Genomic DNA, 25,211 nt, shown 5'->3' on the forward strand with positions numbered 1-25,211 from the left:
GAGCATGAACACTACCAAACTAAGGAGTATGCATTTTCCCATAGAGTTTCAGTACGGCAGCACTGTGAATCCGCACTGTATACTATGTTAGTACACAGAACGTATTTTTGAAACTGCTATATACACACACACACACACACATATATAAATATATATATATATATATATATATATATATATATATATAAAACCCAAAGCCTATTGCCTATTGTTTAGCCTAAAGAATGGGTTATACATATGAATTAAGGATGTTAATTCGCTATTTGTTAGTACATATACAGGTAGAAATATGGTAGCAAAAGAAAAGGCGAATGTAGCTTACTATGTAATCTTTGGCCATCGTACATTTAAAAAAAATGTGTCTGGGACCTTTTACTAGCCTAGTACATTTATTTGTCTGAGTCATTATGAGTCTTGTTAATTACACTAACCCCAGTAGTTTGCACCAAACCAATATAAATGGTTTAGAAATGAAGTATGCTGTTTATCCTGTAACTGATAACTGAGGAAAGTTAATCACAGCTGATCCCTGACCCCAGCTGAAGGATGGTGTATGAACTGGATGGATTAAAGCTGAAATCCTCTTTATCCACATTAAAAAAAAACCTAAACCATTGCTGAATTTTGCTCCAAATGTGATCAATTTTAATTAGACTGGGGGGGTTCATGCAAAACTTTGATTTTCTGTGTGAAATTCTGCTTTCTGACAGAGGGAAAAAAAACCCCCTTTTATTCGTACAAAGCACTTAGTAGGTGTCTTTTATTTGGTTGTATAATTTGTTTTCGTGGTAATTATTGTGTTTTGAATGCTTTTTTCCCCACTTCTACCCTTCATTTTTTTGGCCTAGTGTGTTTTTAGTCTGTCTTACCCTACGCTCACACTAGCAAGCAATAGACTATTCATATTCAAAAATGGAAGAAACTCTTATACTGCCACATATAACGTCTCATTAAACGTGTATGGAGACATTACGAAGAAAAATAAAGCTTAGAATGAAGCAGCAGAAATCGTTGGTGCCTCTGGTGAATGTGCATAGCTAGTACAGTTAGCTTGCTTTGCTAATCTTACAGCGAAGTTCGTACACAGCCTAGCATGTAACATGTAAAACAAACAACCAGTTTTCACACTGATTAGTTTATTTTTTAAATTCATGCTTATCTAGCTAGCTGTAGCAGCATTTACATTTTGGCTACTACTGTTTCACGAGTGGGTGTACGGTCAAAAGAACTGCTTTGAGAGCTTTTAGGATGTGCCAATGTAAATATTCCTACTAACTCAGCAGTAATAGACATGTGCTGATATAAAAATTTAATAGTTTTTTGATATGCCAGGCATAGCCTTGCCCAAGTTGATCTTGTGATAAGTTTGTATCCAACATGCTTTGATTGCATCATGCCTCTGATCTACCTACTCATCCCGGTGACTGATACCTGCTGTGATCCATCCACTGATGGACATCAACTAATTACATTAATCAAAAGAAGAGCTGTTTTTGTGTCAGGAAGCCAGCGGGATATCCTCCAGCCTGCAGTCAATGCACTTAATTCAAATAGGAGCAGCTTTGGTCAGGCATAGTGCTTGGAAGCAGTAATGAAGGAAAACACGCTGTACGATCAAAACAAACAATTACTGGGGCTGAAAAGACTCAAACCCTTCAGAGTGGTTATCCTAAGAAGGCCGTGTGCCAGCTCGCTTGCATTCATGGATGAAATGAGCGTTCTTTGTGTAACAGTGAGAGATCTGCAATTACCAGCGTTTGTCTTGAGTGGCAAAAGCATTAATGGCAGCTGCACCAGAGGGCTTTGTAACACCAGCACACGGAGAGAAGGAAAGGGGAAACGCGTGAGAGAGGCGGAGAGGCAGAAGGAGAGAGGCATGTATGCGAGTGCATCTGCGCTGCCAGCTAATTGTGTTTATTCCTCTTAATTTGTCCTGAGTGCTAAATCGGTGCTCTTCAGAGCTGGGTGGGTGCAATTTGTCTGGTGGTAATAAAAGAACAAGCGCTGTGTCTTTGAAATCGGCCCTCCTCCTCCTCCTCCTGCAGCCTGCCGAGCTAATGGATCTACGGCTTCCATTTGCTCGTGTCCATTTGGGTTGGGTAACCACATTACATCTCCAAGGATGAATGTTCAGTCTTGTGTAGTTATCAAGAGCTTGTTCTAAAATGCTCTCCATACCATCATACCTGTTCATCATACAGGTACCTGAAATCTGGGGCTTTGTATTGCAATCCATTGAAAAATTGTATTCAATGCATTCAAATGGGCAGTTCAGGTGCTACAACTCGCATGTTCTGACAGTCAGTTGTACCATCTTTAAGATGACACTGCACCCATGCAATCATTCTTCTTTTTGCAGGCAATTCTACAGCTATGGTATTGTAATAAAAGTGGTATCGTAATTACCACGTAACCACAGTCATTGGTTCTCATAATAACACTTGGATAAAACACTCCAAGGTGTGCTGCTATTGAAAAATAATTAACAACAGGCTGCTGTGATGAAACAGAGTTACTGTTACCACCCCGAAGTTCATTATTTCCCAATTACAACATGTCCAGATGTATTTTATTCCACTTATACTACATTAATGTTCCAACTATTACAACGCACATTATATTTTGATCCACTTATAGGTACATTTAATATTGTGGAATGTCCCCAAAACAAGTGGGTTCCTGTTTTAGGATGATGTTATATCAGCTCTAAACTTCAATCAGCATTCCCTAATCAACCTCTCTTTTTTCTCTCTTAAAGTTAATGAGAAGTAAAATTCAACAGCACTATGGTATATATTTATTTAACTGGCTATTTGCTAGCTATTGTTTCATCCTCAAGTTTGTGGGATCACCAGTTTAAGAGCACGTAAAATATCCATTTAATATGCTGACTGAGTTTCTGAGAGTTGTTTATGATTACATTGCTTTCTAAGAATAGGAAATAAAGAATGCTGTTTTCTAGATCAGAGTCTGTTAACCTTTAATTTTATTGCTGCAGGCAAATGGTCAGTACACTGTTGCTAGCGATGGTGTCTGTATTAACATCTGCAAATGACAGATGATCTAAAAACCTGCTATCTCCTGAAGCAGGCCTTGTTGAACAGGAGAGAGGAAAAAGTAATCTCTGAGAAGGGAACAGAAATTGTATTTACTCGCTGGCCTCTTGTACAGAAAAAACGGTGGGTTAGCGGCTCTGAAAAGATAAGGAGCAGAGCTACAGGAGTCGTTGCAGACGAAAGGATTGATCCCACTAGTTTAATTTCATCCTCCTCTTTGGCCGTTCGCCTCCGTGTGGATGTGGAGTGACTGGCTGATGTAGTCCAGTCCTGAGGCCAGCTGATAAAGCTGTGACGTAGCATTAACCTCCACAAAGCAAAAGGGTCTCGGATTGAACAGACACTGAGGATTTCAGACAGCTATGCTTGATGGTTTCGATAATGCATCTTGATCCAGCAGACCTTCACACACCCTCCGTCCCCCTCTGTCCCAAAACACCATTTATACGCTCGTGCCGTTCCATGGTGCCTCCTGATTAACACGTCAGGGACGAGGGAGCAGGTTGTTCTGTGCACATGTGATTTTTTTGCACTTGGCCTACGTTTATTGTTTTAAACACGATGGCCAGCTGGCACGCCTGAGCTGATGGAGTGTTTAGACAATGCAGGCCTGTCATAAACCCACTGTAGCCTGAGTTATGAAGCTCGGGAGCTTCTCGGAGTAAGACCATTCTTCACAGCTGGAGGTCATAGGGGCCATATGCGATTGGCCCATTTATTCTCCAATTTAGGTGTTAGTGGATGGTTTATATCCCATGTGGAGGTGCAATCAGAGTCCCAGAACTTGGGAGTTGATCTTAATGACCAGTTGGCCTACAGAATGGCCTGTTGTCAGATTTAAGGAGTAAATGACTGAAAAATTGAGTCCTGCTTTTGCAAGATAAAGTAACCATTAAGAGAGATTATTAATGATAGCAATCGGCGAACTATGAGAATATCAAGGCACCCAGTCATTTTAGAAATAATAATGGTAATAGTGTTTCGTAGAACATTCATGGCTTGCCGGTCCCACTTTTTGTGTCATCCCCACTTTACCAGGGTTGTTTTAAGCCGAGAGCATTAATAGGGACTCAGTTTGAGCTGGACTAAGCTTGCTAAAGCTGTCGTTGCATTCGCTTGGCTTGGATTCGAGCCTGGGGGCAACAGGGCTTTGTTTGGGGTGATTGAAGAGGAGAAAGAAGGGTACAGTCACTCCATCGGTGCCAAACGTGAATCTGAAGGAGTGGTGGTGATGAGGGGGGTGGCTTTTTCATGTGCTAAAAGCGGCTAATCCTCTGGCTTTTGTATGAGGCCTTGGGGGTGGGGGCATGATGGGTAGCCTGGGAGGATTTTTTTTCCAAGGGCTTTTGTTGTCGTTTCTCTAAAATCTGAGGACATCTGTTTGGAGTGGGTGTGGCTTCCCAGCTGACGGTGTGGGGGGTGTTGGAACTGCGGCACCAATGGGGAACCAGAGAGATGCGTGTAATTGTTTGTAATGCGAGTATGAAAACATGGCCTCTGGGAGCCTAGGGGATGCATGAGGGGAGGGAGGCCAGCTGAACATCCATCAAATCTATATGAGGTTAAACATTAGACCAAATATCTGCCTGTTAATGAAAGCCGTGTTTTCTTAATTAGGAATGACAAAAAGATTCGGTTGGAGAAGCAGTGAGCTCGGCAGCCTCTAACTAGCATGATTGTCACCGTGTGAGTAAGCTCTGCTGGAAATCTCTTATTATTGTAGGCCTAGATTTGGAAACAACAACCTGCATTTCAGTGGAAATCATAGTTCCTCTCTCTCCTAGAAATACAGGTACCAAGCTGTAGTTTTGCTTGTTGCTGGGGTGGTACTATCAAGGGGACATGCTTTGTACCTTTAGAATGTGTCCTTTACCTGTGCAGGTAATTAGCATTTAGAGTGACACTTTAAAGCATCAGTGGTTTTCACAATACAATAATATAACTATATTTTATTGGAATGATTTCATATGCTGTGACAAGTACTAATATTAAAAGACGGCTGAAATTGCTCAGTCTAAAACTGTGAAACATTTTTGACACCTGAATCAGGATGCAACAGTGACTCTAAATCAGTTGTGTGGAAAGATATGAATGTGAGTGAGTTTTGTGCCTCTGTGTCTTTTGTAGCAAATGACACTGATTTCTCACAACTCAGACGGAGAGAGCATTTATTATGTAACTATATACCGACTGTGAAACCTCCACAAAGCAGCAGTTTTGCAAATTGCAGATATCCTTAAAGCTTATTAAAGGGATTTTCTTGATAAATTACACAGAAAACATCATCTGTATTGGTTCACTTCATGGTCTGATGCTCAGGTGGGTGTGTGATAAACCACAGAAAAAAAAAGAGCTTGACTGCTGCCTGCTCTGTCTGCCAGCAACATGTCCGGACTCAACCACCACCCCGCTTAAACACAGCCTACGGTCTCGTTTTTTTTCTCCTCGTTTCCTTTTCTTTAAAGGTGCAGCAGAATCTCCAGTGCAGTTCAGTGTAATTGGAAAAAGTAAAACGCATCTGAATAAACAAATGAACTCTCAGTGTCAGTGGGGATAATCTTGCTTAAAAGTGATGGCGCCTCGGGAAAAAGCGGCAGCGTGGCAACCCATGAGATTTGCAGCGGCAGAGATTTCGGCATGGAGGGCGACAGGCACACCTTATTTATTGATTTACTCTGAAAGAGCAGGTTTTGTTTTTCATCTGCCTCCAGCAGTTTTTTTCCCTTATTTTTTGCTCTTTGGTAATAGGGGAGATGTGAAGTGAGGCATGAAGCCACATTTGGCTTTTGTTATGAAAGTGGGGATTTGTAGGGGATGAGCCGGCCTCTCCTCCTCAATAAATCCCCACTTACAAATCCTAACGACACCTTACTGCTTCTCCTGATCAGCTCCTGCTGCGTTTCCTCAAAGCTAGGGGACATATCGGCCCATTTGAGATGATCTTATGTGAGAAAGATACATTTTAAGAAGCCATCTGACGAGATTATGGTACCGTTGACCAGAACAGAGGCCAAACAATGAAAGCTTCAATTTGAGGCCCAGTCCCATGTGGTTGCCCTGAAACCTAATTAAATGTACTTGCATATTTTAATTTGGCCAGCTAGAAAACTAGTTAAGGGCCTTATTACAGACTAAGAGAAAAAAACCTAAATGATTATTCACGTTTGTGGGTAAGCGAAGATGTTTATATGTTTATCTATAGTCCTATTTATAATATGTTTATCTATAGTCCTTACCCTCTCCAGATAATGTTTCTGATGTAGAAGATTGTGTTTGCACCCTCTAGGGGAGGACAAATCATAAACTTATTCGGTAGCTGCTCAGACAAGTGGAAGCTCCTATGTGCTGCCCAGTCCAGACAGAATTTTGCTGTGAGTTTGATCGGAAGAGTGAGGACGTCAGCAAAAAGTGGAAGTGACGACTGCACGGGAGGATCTTTGTCATGTGCTCAGGAGACACAGGCTGAGCCGATAAAACACGAACACAGGGTCTGAGAGGTGTGGCGAGGGTGAGGCGGCTGTTCATATGGCCTCCTTTGGTGGGGCGAGGTCTCCACACGAGCTGAAAGGAACTTGGAAAGAAGCTATCCATCTGGCATGGGAGCGATGAATGAATGCTAATGGTGGTCTGGTAGAGGGAAAAGAGGTACTAGCTGTGTGTGGGGAGACAGCAGGGAGATTGAGATAATCAGCGTAGCATTAGCATAAAGATAAAGATGGTCTGATTAATCGGAGGCCCATAATGCCCAAGGCCATGTCTGCACGTGTGTACAGGGTTGTGTATGTGTGCTTTTCAAATTTGAGCATTTTGTCATCGGCTTATATGAAGACGTATGACTGTTAAAAGGAACACACAGACACGCACTCCTTTTTAAACAAAAGAGCTGGATCTGCGTGCCAAAGAAGTGCTGATGTAAATCATCCTAGTCCCATGTTGTGTGCGCATGAGTAACAAAAAGCAGCTCTAAACCTAGAGGAGACAGATAAAGGACTATTGCAGTGATGGATGTTTTTTTTTTTCTTTTTTACTGTTAAGGATATCTGAATGTTAAAGCATTGAGTAGGAGGTGGAAGATAGTGTGAGGCAGTTCTTGGTTTTGGCAGCGCTGCTCCAGGAGTTTAAGGTCAAAAACTAGCTGTGTTCTTGAGGTGCATATGACTGGGTTAAGAGCGTTTGAAGTGGGAGTTATTTTGCCCCTTGCTAGATCTTGTGGATTACATGCTACTACTCTATGACCTTAGAACGTGCTCATGCAGTGAGTTTCCTCTTCTCAAAATCAGTTCTGTGATATCGCTATTTATGTCTCTGAAAAAGTCTTTAATCATGCACAGATCAAGATTGTAGTTATTTCTTAATAGGTACTAATCAATACTACATGGTTTCATTATCTTAAGGTAGTCTATATCAATGATACATCTACATTAATGGTCTACACTAATTTCAATACAATCTCATGTTTGTAGGCTCTCACATCACCCAACATGTTTAAATGTTTAGTTATGTTCACGTGTGGGGATAGTATCTTGATTTGCATGTAATAAACCAATAAATAGATTTTTTTAAATGGCAGTAAGCATGTTTTTACCTTAACTGGGGGCTGTTACCATGGTAACCCAGTTAACTATCAATGGACACCAGCCTAATCGTGTCAGTCAACTAGTCCCATGTTCATGACAACTGTATCAGCAGATTGGATCAGCCAATACGTTAAACCTAATCTCTTGGACCTTAAACTGAAACAGTTTTCTCATTCTGAAATGTGAGGAAAATGTAAGGGAAATGTGAGGGAAATGCAAATGAAACACCAGGGAAATACAAGGGAGATACGAGAGAAATACAAGGGAAATGTGTGAGAAATAAGAGGGAAATGCAAGGGAAATGTGTGGGAAATATAAGGGAACTGTGAGGGAAATACGAGGGAAATGTGTGGGAAATATAAGGGAAATGTGAGGGAAATATAAGGGAAATGCGAGAGAAATACAAGGGAAATGTGAGTGAAATATGAGGGACATGTGAAGGAACTACAAGGGAAATGTGAGTGAAATATGAGGGAAATGTGAGGGAACTACAAGGGAAATGTGAGTGAAATATGATGGAAATGTGAGGGAACTGCAAGGGAAATGTGTGGGAAATACAAGGGAAATGTGTGGGAAATATGAGGGAAATACAACGGAAACGTGAGTGAAATATGAGGGAAATGTGAGGGAAATACAAGGGAAATGTGAGTGAAATACGAGCGAATTGTGAGGGAACGACAAGGGAAATGAGAGGGAAATACAAGGGAAATGGGGGAAATATATGGGAAATGTGAGGGAACTACAAGGGAGATGTGAGGGAAATACAATGGAAATGCAAGAGAAATGCGAGGGAAATGTAAGTGAAATGCTTACACTGTAGCGCTTTACTCACTCTAGGTCTGCAGTACATCTCAAACTTTGACAGGAGCGTTCTCCATTCTTGGCAAGAGCATCATTCTCAGGAACACAACTCCATTCTTCACGTTCTTGGCTCTGTGTCCACGAGCAGTGATTTTTAATCATTAATGCTGACTACTATCAGAGAGGACTACATGGTTGAGTGCGCCAGGAACTCCAGGGATTCGGCTTTCATAGGAGGTTTCACAAAGCCCTAACGATGACGGAGATTTCCTCAGACAAGCACTTCGTAACCATTTTCACAATGCACCAAGATCAAATCTACAGGCTTCACACACTCGCCTGAAATATGCACTTAGTTGTCTGTGCTTTGTCTTTTTCTTTGAAAGATGATGACATCATGATATTGATTTCTCCGGCGAGCGCCATGTGCTCATGTGCACGAACCTATACACGTGCACATGCACACGTTGCATAAGAACGAGAGAGTCTAAAGGAAGATTTGAAACACACGCACACACATATGAGCTGGATGGTGCTGCTTGCTTCACTAAGCCTGAATTAAGCACATGCTGCACTGTAGAGTGGAGTGTAAGAAGAGAAAAGGGGAGGACCATCACAATGACGCTGTAGTCTCGAAGCCCCCATCAGTTCAGCATTTCAGTTCTCTTTGTTCTGTGTGTTTTTATATCTTATGTGGGCGAACAGCTCGCTTTCTTACCTTACCTTATGTTGCATGGAAGGTCTGTATGTTTTTCTCTCAGTGTTGTGTGTGTGTGTGTGTGGGGGGGGGGGTCAGTGTGTATGATTTCCAACATATATGAGGTCCAAGTATACATTATTAATCAGTTATAAAATATATTGTGATTTTTCAAAGCACTTCCGATCACCACTTTCCCTGTTTTTTATACAACAGTAAATAAAACATTTAGGTGTAAAACCGGGAAAATAATCCCAGTAACAGTAACATTCTGTCATTGATTATTTTCCTATAACATCATGTCCTGAAGTGTTTTATTCCTCTTATCCTATAGCAGTTTGCCAGTGAATAATTTTTTAATTAAAGAATTAATTAAACCCACTATACCTTTGATCAGTGTATAGTTACATTTAATGTTATTGAATGAGACAAATTAGATCCTGTTCTCATTTCTTATAACAGTATGTTTACTTTAATATTTACATACAATATTTACATCACCTCGACATTCTCCCTCTTGAAGATTTTTCTTTGGCAGAAAGGTTACTGTTACAAAGCACAATATCAAAGTTTTTCTTTATTAAATAAGTGCATTTTAAAATTTTGTTTATTATTAGGCTTAGATCATGTAGCCCGTCCGACATACCCTGTGAATGAGGCATTGCTATAGAAACGATAATGTATTAAAAAGCGCCGATTAATATAAACTCAGGTGAGGTCACAGCGCCAAGACGCACAATGTGACGTCATCACAACACGCATTCAGCCAAAGCTCTCTTCAATTCATTTGTGTCGAACGTGAGTACATCTACAAGGTCTCATTTACCAACAAAGATTGCTGCGAAACTATTTTGTGCAATTGCAGTTTCACCAATTCATGTAGTTTTCCGGAAAAAAAAAGTGTTAAAAAAACTTCCACAAGTTGCATCACAAATTTTGAAATAAGTCACAGTAAAATCAAGCATTTTTGGCCACAACAATCACAAAAAAACTCTGCGAAATCTTGTACGGCCTGAATAATACATCTGAATAATGTCAACTTGAATGTAACTGCATTTTGAATAAAAAGTACCAGTGTGTTTGATTTGTCCTGTAAAAACCCTGAAGGAACTCTCAGCGCACACATACACATTGTAGCAGGAGAGAAGAGTACACACACGGTTCCCGTGTAGATGTCCTTCATGTTATCGCTTTTCCGTCAATGCCCAGTTCCCTCCTCTCCTCTTAATTATAGAGCTTCTAAAAGCAGCACCGGGCTCGGCACGCTAAATAAAGCCCAACACCAGGAGAGCCTTCAGTCGAGTGGTTCAAACGATGCTTAATGGTGAAGTGTTTTGGGACCTGTGCGGTCGTGCTTCATCATGAGCGTGCACACACACACAACAGAACACACACACACAAACACAGTCCTGTTTCCCCTCAGCCTGCCATGCCTGCTTTCTAAAATAGCCAGTGTCATTGTTGAGAGACAATGAGCTCACTTCATCTGGGTTCGTGTTGTCATTAGCATAAGTGATTGCATGCACTTGACCCAATTGCAGGACGGTGTGTGTTTGGTGTGTGTAGTGTAATATTGTGTGTGTGAAAAGCAGCATGGTGGGCATGCCATGGCCAGAATATGATACCAGAAAGAATATGATATGTTCTAATGGCAATTGTGACCTTATAAGGACATTTGGCTCATCACCATAACTAAAAGTACTTTTTTGTTACAATTCATATGTAGCTTTTATTTAAAAAAGCAAAGAATTTAAGAATTAAGGTTTGGTGCAGCATTATGTATTAAGGGGTCATTTGTAAGATTTCGGGTCATAAGTATAAGGGGTCATAAGTACGGTTTCGACCTTAAATGAACGATTCCATATTTGACAATTTGACTGAAGATTTGATTTGATTCATATGTGCACAATTTATTATTTGACGATGATACCACTGAATCTGCTACAGTATGATTCGATTTGATTCATAAATGAAAGATTCAGTATTTGACAATACCACCGAAAGTAACTGTTGCTTGGTGTAGATGCATTTTGGAGTTGTAGTTTTTATATTTTATTGTATTATACAACTTCGAACAGGTCACTCGCACTGGTGTGAATAAATATTTATTCACAGTCACACAAAGTACTGTTCAGTCGCAAATGCGAATGAAATGGTCGCACTGTAGAGCCCTGAGTTTATCTGCAAAGTTTTTTCCTGTTTGGCGTGATGTTTAATGTCCCTGACATCCTCTGTAGTGCCATTTAGCAACATGTTAGTGCCATGATTTCTCCTCGCGCAAAGAGCTGGAGCTCAAAGCGAAGCTGGCAGCTCGAGGGCTAAAATGCTAAATCCATTTCTGGGTTTTGGCATACAAACTGACGTCATCCCTGCGTCACTCTGTGTGATTGGCTGTAAGTGTAGGAAGCACTTGATTTGATCTGCAGCGGAGTTTTCTATGAGCGGAGGACGAACTTTAAATGACAATATCGCAGTCGATCATGTTCATTTAATCGTGGGCAGTCAAAATCGTAATCGCGATCGATATTCGATTAATTGTTCAGCCCTAGTTTGTTAGCTAAATTATATATTGTTATATATTGTGATATGCATCCTGTATCATAGCAATGTCCTCAAGTATTGTGCGCCGATATTTATGTCATATCACCCAGCCCTATATAAAAATGCAGTTATTTTTTTACACATGATGCACTGATTCATTTCTTTCATTGCTTTTTAAATCATTGTATCAATCTGAATTGTTGGAGGAAGTGTATGGAGTTACCTAACAAAGAAACCACTGTGTGTGTGTGTGTGTGTGCATGTGTGTGGGTGTGGGTGTCTGTCTGTCTGTCTGTCTAATGGCAAGAAGGCACTTTCAGTTCTGGCTAGCAAAGAAAGAAATAAGAAATTGAGAGACACTAATGACTGTTCACCATAAGTGCTTTGAGACCACAAAACCTTTGCCAATTTGTCACGAAAATAGCAGTGTGTATGAGGAGTGTAAAGATTTCCTGTTTCAGATCAGTGCACCCGACTCACTGTTTATCATGTGAGGATTTAGAATAGTGTGTGATTGGTTAAAAAAAAAAAAGAGGCTCTGTATATATGTGTGATAACAAACAGGGGGCGTCCCACTGAAGGAAGCATGGCCTGAGCACCTGTCGGTCTTAGTAAAGGAGGTGTGGTTTCTCTGGCCATCAGTCCCACTGGAGGAAGCCTGGCCTGTGCACCTGTCTGTCTTAAGAAAGGAGGCGTGTCCTGTGTCCCAAATGGCATACTTATACTATGTTCTCTTTTTGTGAAGAAAAAGTCCATACTTTTGAGTGTGTAGTAAAAGAGTATGCAAGTACATTTCAAAAATCTACCTGAAATAGTAGACCATCCGGATACCTTTGGGATACTCATTTCAACATACTACGATTTAGGACATACTAATTCTCATCTCGGATACTATTTATTACGGATAGTATGTGAATTCTGACGCAGGGTCAGATTCTGTTTGTATCAATTCCAAAGAAGGAGGCGTGGCCTCTGTCAGCGTGAGTCCTAGTGAAAGAGGTGCGGCTTCTCTGCCCATCAGTCTCAATGAAGGAGGCGTGGTCCCTGTGCCTGACGGTCCTTACTCACCCTTTTATTAAACACTAAACCCAAATACCAGTTGCATTCTACTATTTTTAATCCACTTATTGTGAAACTCATCTTTCCAGCGAGATTAAAGAGGAAGACGTGAAACGTGTGAGTACTGCCACCATTACAGCAGTACATTTACAACGAGTGCTGTCATGTTTCACAGCGGCTTCAGTATTCATTTTCACCAGTGATTTGACAGGAATTTCTAATCCCCTGATTTTCTGCTTATTTATCTCCATGAAACATCCTAATGAACTGCACACTGCTGTTTTTAGACAATTCTGATATGAGCATTAATGCATAACGCAGTTCTGCTTAAGTATAAATATAAAAAAAAAAAAAAAAAAACAACTCTACAAAAAGCCCATCATTGTACTCGGAGTGAAAAGAAGCACACAGCAGAGAGTGAAGTGCCACTGCAAATGTATGTAATTAGTCTGCTCTAAATACGTCGTCTTACATTTACAGTGTATAATTTCCATTTAACCTCGACTGGACACACACACAACACAGAAACCAAATGAGATTCTGTCAACAGTAAAACCCTTTAGAAAAAAAAAACAATGCTGTTTTAAGTTGAGGTGAAAACTCCTTGAATTCTGCTTGAAAGTAATCACTCTCCATCCTCCTCATTTTGACCTGTTTGTTGTTTATCCCCCTCCTCGAGCCGATTCTTACACCTCCACGTCTGAATCGAGCTTTTGAAGTTGGCTGTCATCCTGAGACTCGCTGAGAGCACGGCGCTGAGTTCCCCAGTTTCAGGGAAACTTTATGGACAGGAAATCAGCATGGTGACTTCCTTTGACTTCCTGCTGGCAGTGGAAGAGCTTTACGATTTTGCGAAGGACAAACTGAGAACAACTGAGAGATTGGAATTGACTCTGGGGGGAAAAACACATTTTACAGTTTTGAACGCATCTGGCACAGCCATGTTGACTCACCCTTAACATATCCTCTTGGTCGAATCTCTATAGCGTCTCAGATAGTGATACTTAATCATTATGTTACATCAAAGTACAATTTAGGTCATTTTCTAACCAGTAAAAAAAATTAAACTGAAGCTGTTTAAATCAAATATTTAAAATTTTTAGTTCAAAATAAACTACATGTAGAATTACGGCCTTCAGGTGTAATTCGTTGTACTAGACCTTCAGTAGGTTTGCAAGCTAATGCAAAAAATAAAACATTTCTGCTCAGATCTTTGTGCTGTGGTGGACAGTAGACTAACAGTTCCGTTAGGAAGTGATACGGAACTGTAATGTGGTCAAGACCTGACAGGAACTACGTTTGCTGTGCATTTACTAAAAAATAATTGCACACCTCAGAACGTCTATCAGCCAATCAGAATAGAGAATTCAGCAACGCTTTGGTATAAGAAAATAATAATGAACTGGTGGAGTAACCACCCTGAAGTGCATTATTTTACAATAACAATAAGTCTCCTAAAAAAAATTATACAATATTAACAGTGATATCATTTTCTTTGTGGGGGAAAAACACACATTTAATATAATTGTTTATTATTAGTCTTAAATTATGTTGTGCATCCACCAAACAAGTCCAAGTGAAGGAACTATTACTATAGAAATGCTAATGTATTAGAATGACTTTATAACCTGTTGTTATAGGGAGTTAATCAACAGGTGCATCCCAAATCACATACTTATTCACTATTCTATGGCATTTTGTAGTAAAAATAGTGTGAGTAGTTTGTTCAAGCTGAAAATTCCAACAAGAAGTACACGGACGATGCACTTATTCAGCTGATATAATGTGGAATGTTGGACACTTCATGCACTCAACGGTCACAGTTTTGCTTGCGCAGCAGAAAAGGGGCTCAGATTTGCTCAAAGTAATAAAAAAAGGGGAGGGAGTGTGAAAACTTCAGTGAATGAATTTCTTCATTTTACTGTTTGTTACCTTTATACGGTGAAATGATTTCTTTTGTTGACTCTGGGTATTCTGCTAAAGCTAGCGGTGTCGCATTACATGCGTTTGACGTCATTTGCCTTTGACTGGGAAACAGCTTATACTTCCGGTTAGTAAAAAACTGCTAGTGTTCCATTTGAAATGATACTACTCTTTTAAAATTCAAACACTATAGTACAAGTGCATAGTAAATGGTCTGCACTTATATAGCACTTTTATCCAAAGCACTTTACACTATGTCTCATTCATTACATTACATTACATTTATTCACTTAGCAGACGCTTTTATCCAAAGCGACTTACAAATGAGAAAAGATACAAGCAAAAGAAAAGATACAAGCAAATTCACCCATTCACACACCAATGGTAGCAAAGCTGCCATGCAAGGTGCTAACTTGCCATCTGGAGCAACTAGGGGTTCAGCGTCTTGCCCAAGGACACTTCGGTATATGGAGTCATGTGGGCCGGGAATCGTACCGCCAACCCTACGATTAGTGGACAACCCACTCTACCACCTGAGCCACAGCTGCCCAATGTCATTTGGGACAGTTAATTTCTTCTGACCAATCAGAATCAAGAATTCACAACGCTGTGATATAAGAATGTACGCTTATTTTTTTGTGATTGCTCATAAGACATGTCGAACTGTCTATAGGTCAAAGGCAAAGGTGTTCAATTTTGCTATGGAAATCACTCTGACTGAAAATACGCTTAAACCCTCCTCCACTTCCTGCAAGTGGTCACTTAGCGTGACCTTGGCGCTTCTACACTAAGGACAAGTCGATGATGTGTGTTAAAGACACAGATTCTGAAGCAGAAGTTGTTTTCATAATTTAGCTTTCGGTATACTAAGGCTAAATGATATGGACCTGAAAATAAAGCAGGGTCAAAATGAAAGTGGGTTAAAAGATTTGTTCAAAGTGATTTATTCTTTTTTTATCCTAAGATGACCGTTTTGCTCCGGTGCTCTGGATACGCAGACCTGCTGTGTGTTTGCCCACAGTCGTTTAGCATAATTGCCCCTTTGGTGGATTTTTTTTCTTTCTTTTTTCAAGGAGAGCTATCCATTTCCCTCAGTCCCGCCTGTCATGGTTTCCCTATCTTTGCAGCTCTTTATTTTGCCTTTGAATTCCTCCGGTGTGGCCATTCTTGGATAGCATTCAAGTTGGAAAATAGTACCACGAGTGAAATTCGATTACCACTGAAGTGCTGCTCACCTAAAAGACAAAAAAGCGCCTCCTGTCCTCATGTGGATCCTCTTGGTATAGAAAAAGCTTGATGGATTTAAAATGACGGGCCTTGCTTATCACACACACACATTGAGAGACAGAGCATAGTATGATTTATGACAAACAAATGTTTTTTTCTCCCTGTGGAATGTGCAGTCCTGCCATCCTCTCTCTCTCTCTCGCTCTCTCTCTCTCTGCTCCCTGAGGAGAGAACTTCTCACTAATTCTCCTCATGTGGCTCCTCCGTTACAGAACACACAAACACAAGTAAAAGAATATGAAAACCGACAGCTTGTACCCAGTTTGTGGTTGTGGCGGCGTTTGCGTTCGCTCATGCACTCATTTGTTTTGATCAGGCAGCCTATAGATAGCTGATAATAACACTGGATATTTAGTCTGTGTAGTTTTCTTGCTAACAAGCTTTTTCTCATGCTGACAACAATAACAACAACAACCTGAAGACTTACTTTGTTAACTTTAACACTGCATCATCCATCAGTGAATTCAGCCACATTGGCAGTTCCACAAAAAATGGTAAGTTTATTACAGCTAAATATGAAACTAGTTTCATGTTATAATGTTATTTGTGGATTGTTTACTGGGTTTATATACCAGAACAGGTTATTTTCAAACGGGTTCTTCATCATTTTGAAAGAAAAACAATGATTTATGTTGTTGTAATTAGGGCATTAGTTAACATTAACAAACCATGAACGTTGGCATTAATACACCGTAAGCAGTGTTAACAATGTGCCTCATTTATCAAGGAGAATGGGAATGAAGGAATTTATTTGTAAGTCATTTGCAGGAGAATTTACACAAGCAACACAGTATTATGTAGTATTCATGAAAATTCAGTTAGTTTGGAAAAACGCTCGTGTCCAATGAGAGCTCATGATGTTGTGTAAATTTACATATGAATGTGAACCATTTGATCGGCTTCAAATCGTATCACTGTTGAGTTACTGCAATTTTATTTATTTCGATTACTACGGAATGAAAATTTGGTAGACTCATTTGTTTCATATTAATGTCTGAAAAGAAAGCAGTCCAAAACCAATTCCTTAAAAGGTCATGAAACCGCCTTCTTTCAGCTCAAGTTTACCTCAATGTTTTTGAAAAACGCAACTTTAACTGGGCATGGATGGCTGTGTGAAAAAGGGAGGGGGAGTGGGCGTGGCAGGGGAGGAAGAGGGGGGTGAGCCTTCAGAACACTCACAATATAGATGGATATTGACATAGGGGTTTTCAGCGGCAGCAGTACGCAGGACTCTGATGAGGTAGAGAACTTCTCTCCTTCTGAATCCCCAGGGCTAAATGGAGACACAACAGATAGTGATGCAGGTCCTCTGCCCTATCTGTTTGAATTATTAGCCCCTGGCGTGACTGTAGAGAAAAACATGGGATGCTAGCTAATAGGCTCAAGCCTTTAACAAATAAAAGGGGGAAGGCTCTTCCCTTCAACGCGGATTCTCGTTACATAGTTTTGCACGTGACGACCTGCTGAGCTTTAAGCGGTTTAATTAGCTCAAAAGGCAAGTAAAAGTGTCATGATAAAAATTAGACACATGGCTCATTTGAAGGGACGGAAAAGTCCTCGGGACTGAGTACCGCATCATTGTGTAGATACAAACTGCTTTCATGAGCAAGTCCGAAATCCACCTTTCTCCAATTCTCATAGCTCTCCCAAGAAAACACACTCGAACTCTTACACCACTGAAACAAACACTTGCCACCCATTTGAACGCCTCTCTCATCTACTACATCTGAAGTACTGATGTAGTCTGGTGTAGTACTGGTGCTGTCATGAATAATTAAGAGACAGCATCTTCTCATAGGATAAGAACACGCAGTCTCATGAATAATTATGAGACACCGACGCATCATCGATGTACTATAATTCACTGCCATGTCGCTGCCTGTGACGTGTAACACGACGAGATTTTAAACCCGGAAGACGAAATAGCGGAAAAAAGCTCAAAATTAACCAGTTTCCTCCTACTATTAAAATTAACAGATGCTAACATTGTCTTCTATGATGTTTGACACGAACGCCTCTGTTAAAATCTCAGAAAATGTAGTTTAGTGTTTCATAACGCTTTAAATTAAGACAAATAAGACTAATCGTTCAGTAAAACCAAATATATAGGTGACCCATGCAGATTTAGCACTAGGCAAAGGTAGGCAACCGCCAAGGGCCCCCTAAAAATGCAATTTATTTTAATAGTTAATGCTAAATAAAGTATGCTGAAAATTTAAATATTGATGTTAAAACAGTGAAATGATGACACCATTCCTATATTTTGCCTGGGACCCCCAAATCACTAAAAATGCCCATGTAGGCACCCTATACTATAATAGGACAGGTTTGTGTGTGTATACAGTAGTCGATTCGCTGCAGCGGCTGAGCTGCTTTACTGGAAGATTTAGCATACACTGCATTTAGGAGGCACTCTTTCACCTTTTCACCATCAGTAAGCGTAAGTAAGATCATTTTATCTTCCTCTCAGACACATCAGATGCCTTCTGATAATAACATGTACAGCATGACTCATCTATTAAAGCCACTGAGATGGTTAAAAAAAAAGGTTCTCGTCACTTCTTGTTTCAAAAGGAAATACAGCAATGAAGAGAATCATGACTCAGTAGTCATTCCATGCAGATTCTTTAGATATGACTAATATTTAATATAACAGGCAGACTAATATAATCTAATTCTCCTGCTGTTGTGGTAATAATCTGATTAACGATGGATGAAGAAGCAGGGAATAAGTTGCACGGCTGACTCTTAATCTCTGTTCATCAGCAGAATCACCAGCCAGAGCAAAGCAAGTTACTGGATTAGTCAGATTAAAAGTGGAGCAAATTAAGAGGAAGTGTTGAACACATGAGGCGAAACAAACCACTGAGGCTCATAATCTCTGAGGTGTTTTTTTTTCTTTTTCAACAGAATCAGCAATTTAGGCCCGGTGTCCTCGGGTCTGAGCTGCTGGTTCATTCCGTTCAGCCAACATGTGAAGATTTTACACACACGGCCCGCATGCCTCATACATTTTTAAATAGATGTGTGTAAGCACAGTGACAAAAATTGAGAGGCACCACACAGACCCTGCAACCCAAAATACACACACACACACACACACACACACATTGCAGTACTACTTCACCCTTTGCTAATTATATTATACTAATAATTTCTCCACATGCTTTTTGCTTTTGCATGCTTGGACTGTGTGGTTATTTAAAAAAATATATATTATAAATGAAATTCTTCTGAGCAATATCATGTTTGTGTTATTAATATCATACAATTTGGTTTCTTGGTAACATGACAAACTGCTTTTTTTGACTTTAAGAGAAACAAAAAAGAGAGGCTGTTGATAGGAAAGATTGGTTACAGCTGCTATAATAATAATATAATAATGTCGCAGTCTTAGTGATTAGCATGTTTGCCTCACACCTCCTTCGTGGTTGGGGGTTTGAATCCCTTCTCCACCCTGTGCGAGTTTGCATATTCTTCCTGTGCCTACCTGGTTTCCCCCAGGTATTCCAGTTTCCTCCCCCAGTCCAAAGACATGTGTTGTAGGCTGATTGACATCTCTAAATTGGCCATTTTGTGTGTGTGATTGTGCCCTGTGTTGGGCTGGCCCCCCTGTCCAGGTGGTCCCCCAGCTCATGCCCTGAGTCCCCTGGGATATGCTCCAGACTCCCCCGCGACCCTGTGTAGGATAAGCAGTATGGAAAATGGATTGATGGATGAATTACAGGGAGTAACTTGTTTCACGGTTCCACAACATTAAATGTAACTTTAAGCGGATAAAAATCAAGATGTGTCGTTCATTTATAAATTAAAAACTGGATTCATTGGCAAATTGCTGTGGTATAAGAGGAATGATGAGCCGTTATAGGAAAATAAAATCTTCAACCTCAGGCTGGAAACAGTAACTCTGCTTCATCACACTACCCTATTGTGGATTATTTTCCTGTAACGGTACACCCTCAAGTGTTTTATTTTTTTTACTAGTCTAATACAGTCTAAGAGATGCATTCCCCATAAATGGATTTATAAATCTTACTCCGCATATCTCCTCTTTTTATTTGCAAACAAAGCTTTTTACAGGGGCTTTTCGGTCTCGAATGAACTGCCAACCTTTGTTATTTAGTTTGTTTATGGTCTGTTTATTGTTTAGATGCTTCTTAATTCATCCGACTGAACGGCTGCTTGTGACGGATATTTTTATTCTCATCCCAGTGCGACTGTAAGGAGCGCAGCGAGGGCAAAAACCCCCTCTCATATTCTACTCCATCGTCTATAAATACACACACACACACACACACACACCTCTACTAGGGAGCTTTGAAGTCAGCTCCTGTGCCTTCTCTCCCTCCTCCCCATCGAGCGGCAGGCAGCAGACAGGAAGTCATGCAGTCCTCACTGCTTCCGGGAGTGTGGCGAACAGGAACGCAGTGTGCATATCATGTGGACGCACACCAGGCGTGGACCGATATTACATTTTCGCGGCACAATAATTGCATTACCTTTTATCATGGTTTACAATTAAATACAAAAGGTTTGTCTATGCTGCTTTCAGAATAAGGTGTATATGTTATGTATAATTATAACAGTGTAGTTCAAGTTAAAATAAGCCTCATATGTAAATAATAAAACAGCTGGGGGTGTGCTGTTATAGGAAAATAATCAACAACAGGGTGGAGTAATGCGACCTGACATGGTGCCGAGTCACCTTCTAGTGGATTATTTTTCTTCCCTGAAATTTAATTCCTTTTATACGACAGCACTTTGCCAATGACTGCTATTTTTAATTTATTATTGAATGCCGTGTCATACTTTTTATCTGTTTATAGTTACATTTAATGTAGTGTAATGTCCATGAAATGTCCATGAAACAAGTTAGTTTCTGTTATCACTTACGTTATAGCAGCTGTAAGCAGTTGTTCCCTCGCCAGCCTGTCTTGTTTTTCTCTCTCTTGTAGTTAATAAGACTAATAAAACACAGCTTGTCATGTTCCTTAGAATTTAGGAAGTGCAAAGTTGTCTGTCCTGAAAGCTTTCCTGTGCAAGAAAACTGACCGTTACAAATCACTGACACTGGTTCCAGACTGAACAAGACGTGTCATGTGACGTCATCACAATGCACATTCAGCCCAAGCCCTCTTCAAGTCACGTGTGTCGAACATGAGTACAGCTGTGACACAGGTGGTAGAGTAGGTTGTCCACTATTTGTGGGGTTGGCGGTTCGATTCCCAGCCCACATGTTTCCACATGCCAAAGTGTCCTTCCGCAAGACACTGAACCCCAAGTCGTTCCCAATGGCAGGCTAGCGCCTTACATGGCAGCTCTGCAGTTATTGTTGTGTGTGTGTGTGTGTGTGAGTGGGTGAATGAGAAACAGTGTAAAGTGCTTTGTAGAACTGCTACGTTTACCATTTACCAAACCATTAACCAGGTCTCATTTACCATCAAACATCACTGTGAAAGACCGTGCAAAACAATTTCATGCAATTGCAATTTCACCAATTCAAGTAGTTTTCCACAAAATAAAGCACACAAAAACAGCTAAATTAAGCTTTTTTGGCCGCAACAGTCACGAAAGAACTCTGCGCAATCGTGTACGGACTGGGTAAATATTATTTATTAAATAAATAATAACTGTTCAATAAACGTCTTCTGACAGAAAGCTTCAGCATATCGAGGATTCTTTGTTAACTAACACCACATTTATTATTTGGCTTAGATTATGCAGATCATCCTCTATACTTCTCCCGCTGAATAAGTTGTTCCTATAGAAACTAGGGATGTCACGATACCAAAAATCTAGCAGTCGGTACCAGAAATACCAAAAATGAATTAAAAACTCTCCTGGAGGACATCCTCCTCTGGCTGATACTGACGGGGGGGGGCGTATTTTAGTTATCAAACACTGTCTGACAATGAGTGGAGGTGAACTCCTAAACGCGCGTGTGCACACACACAGACGCACATAAACATACACACACACCCCTCTTATATTCTGAATGCAAGCATTAGTTGAAATTCACTGATATGGTGGCAGGCCAAAAAGATTTATTAAAAGCATGAACATTTGAATAATTATTAGTGAATTAGGCTACATTTAGCTGACAGGACACAGGCTGAATGGCGATGCATGGTGGCCCATTCAGAGGTAGTTTATAACATTGCGATGCGTTAGCGTCATTAACAAATAACAGGCTATAGCAAACATTACATGGAGCATAACGTTAGCTGGTTTCACGGCCACAATGCCAGCTGCCTCAAACAAACATAATATAGGACCGTCTTTCAGGTGCTTCGCCAAATTCCAGGTGTTTCCTCACTTTGTTTGAAATGAACAATAACATCGGTTGCACACCGGAAACCGATTCTAGCTTTCCTCTCTTTTCCTCTCAATGAGTCGGGGCGGAGCTAAACTTGTTAAGCTAAGCTAATCTTCTGTAGTTTTTCCCGTGTGCTTGTTGGCGTCCTTCTTCTTCTTCACCACTTGTGGTCCGACTAAAACACTTGCATGTATTTGCTGCCCCCATCAGGTCCGGAAGAATCGCAACCCGGTACCTTCATTAGAATCGATTCCAATGCTAGTGCAGAAAAACAAGTACCGTCACATTTTAAGAATGTTGGTACCGAAGTATTCTCGTGACATCCATAATGGAAACGATGACATTTCGATAAATAGCCGTGTTTTGAATTACAGGCGAAACTACTTTCAGTTGCTGTAATCGAGAATTCAACAGCCGAGTGGTATGAAATAATGAAAAAGCATATTTGGAATATAGCCAACAAATATCACCCTTCATCTGTTTAAGCAATTATATTCAAAACTTAAAGCATAATCACACCTAATATTACTTAATTAGTATGAGATATATGAAACAATACTTTCTTTCCATCATTTAATATTTAATAATGCAAAAGATTTAATTAGACATGTTGATTAGTCCTGGAGTTGTTTCTATGTTGCCAAGTAATGCTATTTTCTCTCTTTTTATGAAAATAGGTATCACCCACTATTTTGTCATTGGTTCTCTCTCTCTCTCTCTCTCTCTCTCTCTCTCTCTCTCTCTCTCTCACCATCCATCAGCTCAGTTTCAATCTTCATCCTCAACATCCCTCCAGCCAGAGACATAAAAAAGAGCTTTTTTCTCAGTTACTCTATTTTTAGCCTTCGCCGCGGGCAAAAGCCAAAAAGGATTTTCAGGTTTTCCAGAAAAGCTCTCATTTACTTTTTGTTTATTCCATCCTTTTCATCTGGAAACATTTGCCCAATGATGGTTTTTACTATTGTGATCACCGAAATTGTTGTTCCGCCCCTTGTTAAGGGATTCCCACATCATTATGGCAGCTCTCGAAAGTATAATAAACTATATAATGAGTGTACCGCCTATGTTCAGGATAACATCACGTCTCCACTGTGTGTGTGTGTGTGTGTGTGTGTGTGTGTGTGTGTGTGTGTGTGTGAGAGAGAGAGAGAGAGAGATTAGCTGGTTCCTTGTGTCTGTACTGTTCTCTCTTTTAAATCTGCAGTTCAGAGCACAGTGACAGTCGTCCATGTACACACATTATGTACTTTTTACTGACGTCTCACAGTATAACGCTAAAACTTTTTATACAAAATGTATAACTTTTATAAATTACAAGAACAGGTCATGCTTTTTTGCAAAGTACTGATTATTTCACAACACTAATACGTTAGACTCCTTCAATAAACGGTTAGTTAAAGTCTCTTTACAGAAAATGTCACCATAATGAGTATGTTTTCTTTGTCACATAACAACATATTCATGCAATATGTTTATTATTCGCCTTCGATTTTGTGGAGCATCCGCCATACACGCCCCTGCGGATGAGCTGTTACTATAGAAACGGTAACATATTAAAACACGTGCATAATGCCTTCTGACCAATCAGATTCAAGAATCCAACAGTGCTGTAGTATAATAGTGCCCAGGGTATGGTTTAGGAATATAGTGATTTGAGACCTAGCCAAGGAAGTATCTAAATATCAGACCCAAGTGTGTATGATCTTTTTCGATCTCCATGCTCGCAGTTCCTCACTGTTCTACATGTCTCAGCAGGCTTCCTCCAGGCTGTTCATGTTTGGTATGCAGTGATTTTCTTGATTTTTTTTTTGTTGTTGATATTTTGTTCTCTGGGAAGATGCTATCTGCCTCCCGCAAGTCAGCTCTGAATCTGAAGTGAGCCACTTGACTTGCAAATGCTGAGGGAGGTGAGTGACACGTAGCACATGGCCATCCGACCAGGATTAATGATGCCACACACAAGCATTAAATTTATCGGGGCACTATTTCTCTAGAGGGATGTGTCAGCCATCCTTTTTTCGTGTGTGTAATCAAGCAAAGCCAGAAAGCAGCCCTCGCATTTATATGTGATGGAATTTAATGGAACAGCCTCGCCATTCATACAGCACCGGGTATCATAAAGGTCTCATCTAAGGTTTTATTTGGTTTTGCCAAAAAAGTGGTTCGGCTAAAAACGTCCTTGGCAGTAATATCACACCATGATATTCATGATGCATTTCCAACATGCATGGTATGTGCTGCCATAGTTAGGTTTCCTACTTTTTCATTTATATTTTTAGCGGAAATGTAGTGAATCAGCTAAGAAATGTTTGGTGTCTGAAGTTTGCTAATGTAGTGATGTAGGTAAAGTGCATGACTACATCATAACACACATCACAAAACAAAGCATGATTATGGCTAGGGATGAAATGGTTACCGGATTCACGATAAACCACATTAAAATTCCCAGACGGTTAGTTTTACTTTGTCACACTTAATTATCATTAAAACCGTGCGTGATTATTGTGATTTGTAAAACTCACGGTAAATGGTGTCTGACACAGGCGCAGCCTGCAACATTGTTTTTTGAGTGTGACAACGGACGCTACGATTAAAAACGCAGAATGAGTCAGAGTTGCAGCACAGATCAGCAGTAGTCAGATTTCACTTCTCACGTGACGAGACTGAAGGCGAGCTGACTGACAGGAAGAGTGAAGGCGAGCCGACTGACAGGGAGAGTGAGGCGAGCTGACTGACAGGGAGAGTGAGGTGAGCCAACTGACTGGGAGAGTGTGGTGAGCCGATTGACATGAAGAGTGAAGGCGAGCTGACTGACGGAGAGTGAGGCGAGCCGACTGATAGGGAGAGTGAGGCGAGCTGATTGACAGGGAGAGTGAGGCGAGCCGACTGACGGAGAGTGAAGGCGAGCCGACTGACGGAGAGTGAAGGCGAGCCGACTGACGGAGAGTGAAGGC

At 40.5% G+C, this 25,211-nt stretch overlaps 1 protein-coding gene across 3 annotated transcripts in view; it reads left to right on the plus strand.

The window, feature by feature from the left end:
* Nucleotides 1–25,211, plus strand: part of ptprsa (protein tyrosine phosphatase receptor type Sa) — a 269,659-nt gene that overhangs the window by 75,909 nt on the left and 168,539 nt on the right. The window lies entirely within an intron of this gene.

The sequence above is a fragment of the Ictalurus furcatus genome, chromosome 10, assembly GCF_023375685.1.
Source record: "Ictalurus furcatus strain D&B chromosome 10, Billie_1.0, whole genome shotgun sequence".
Classification (NCBI taxonomy): Eukaryota; Metazoa; Chordata; class Actinopteri; order Siluriformes; family Ictaluridae; genus Ictalurus; species Ictalurus furcatus.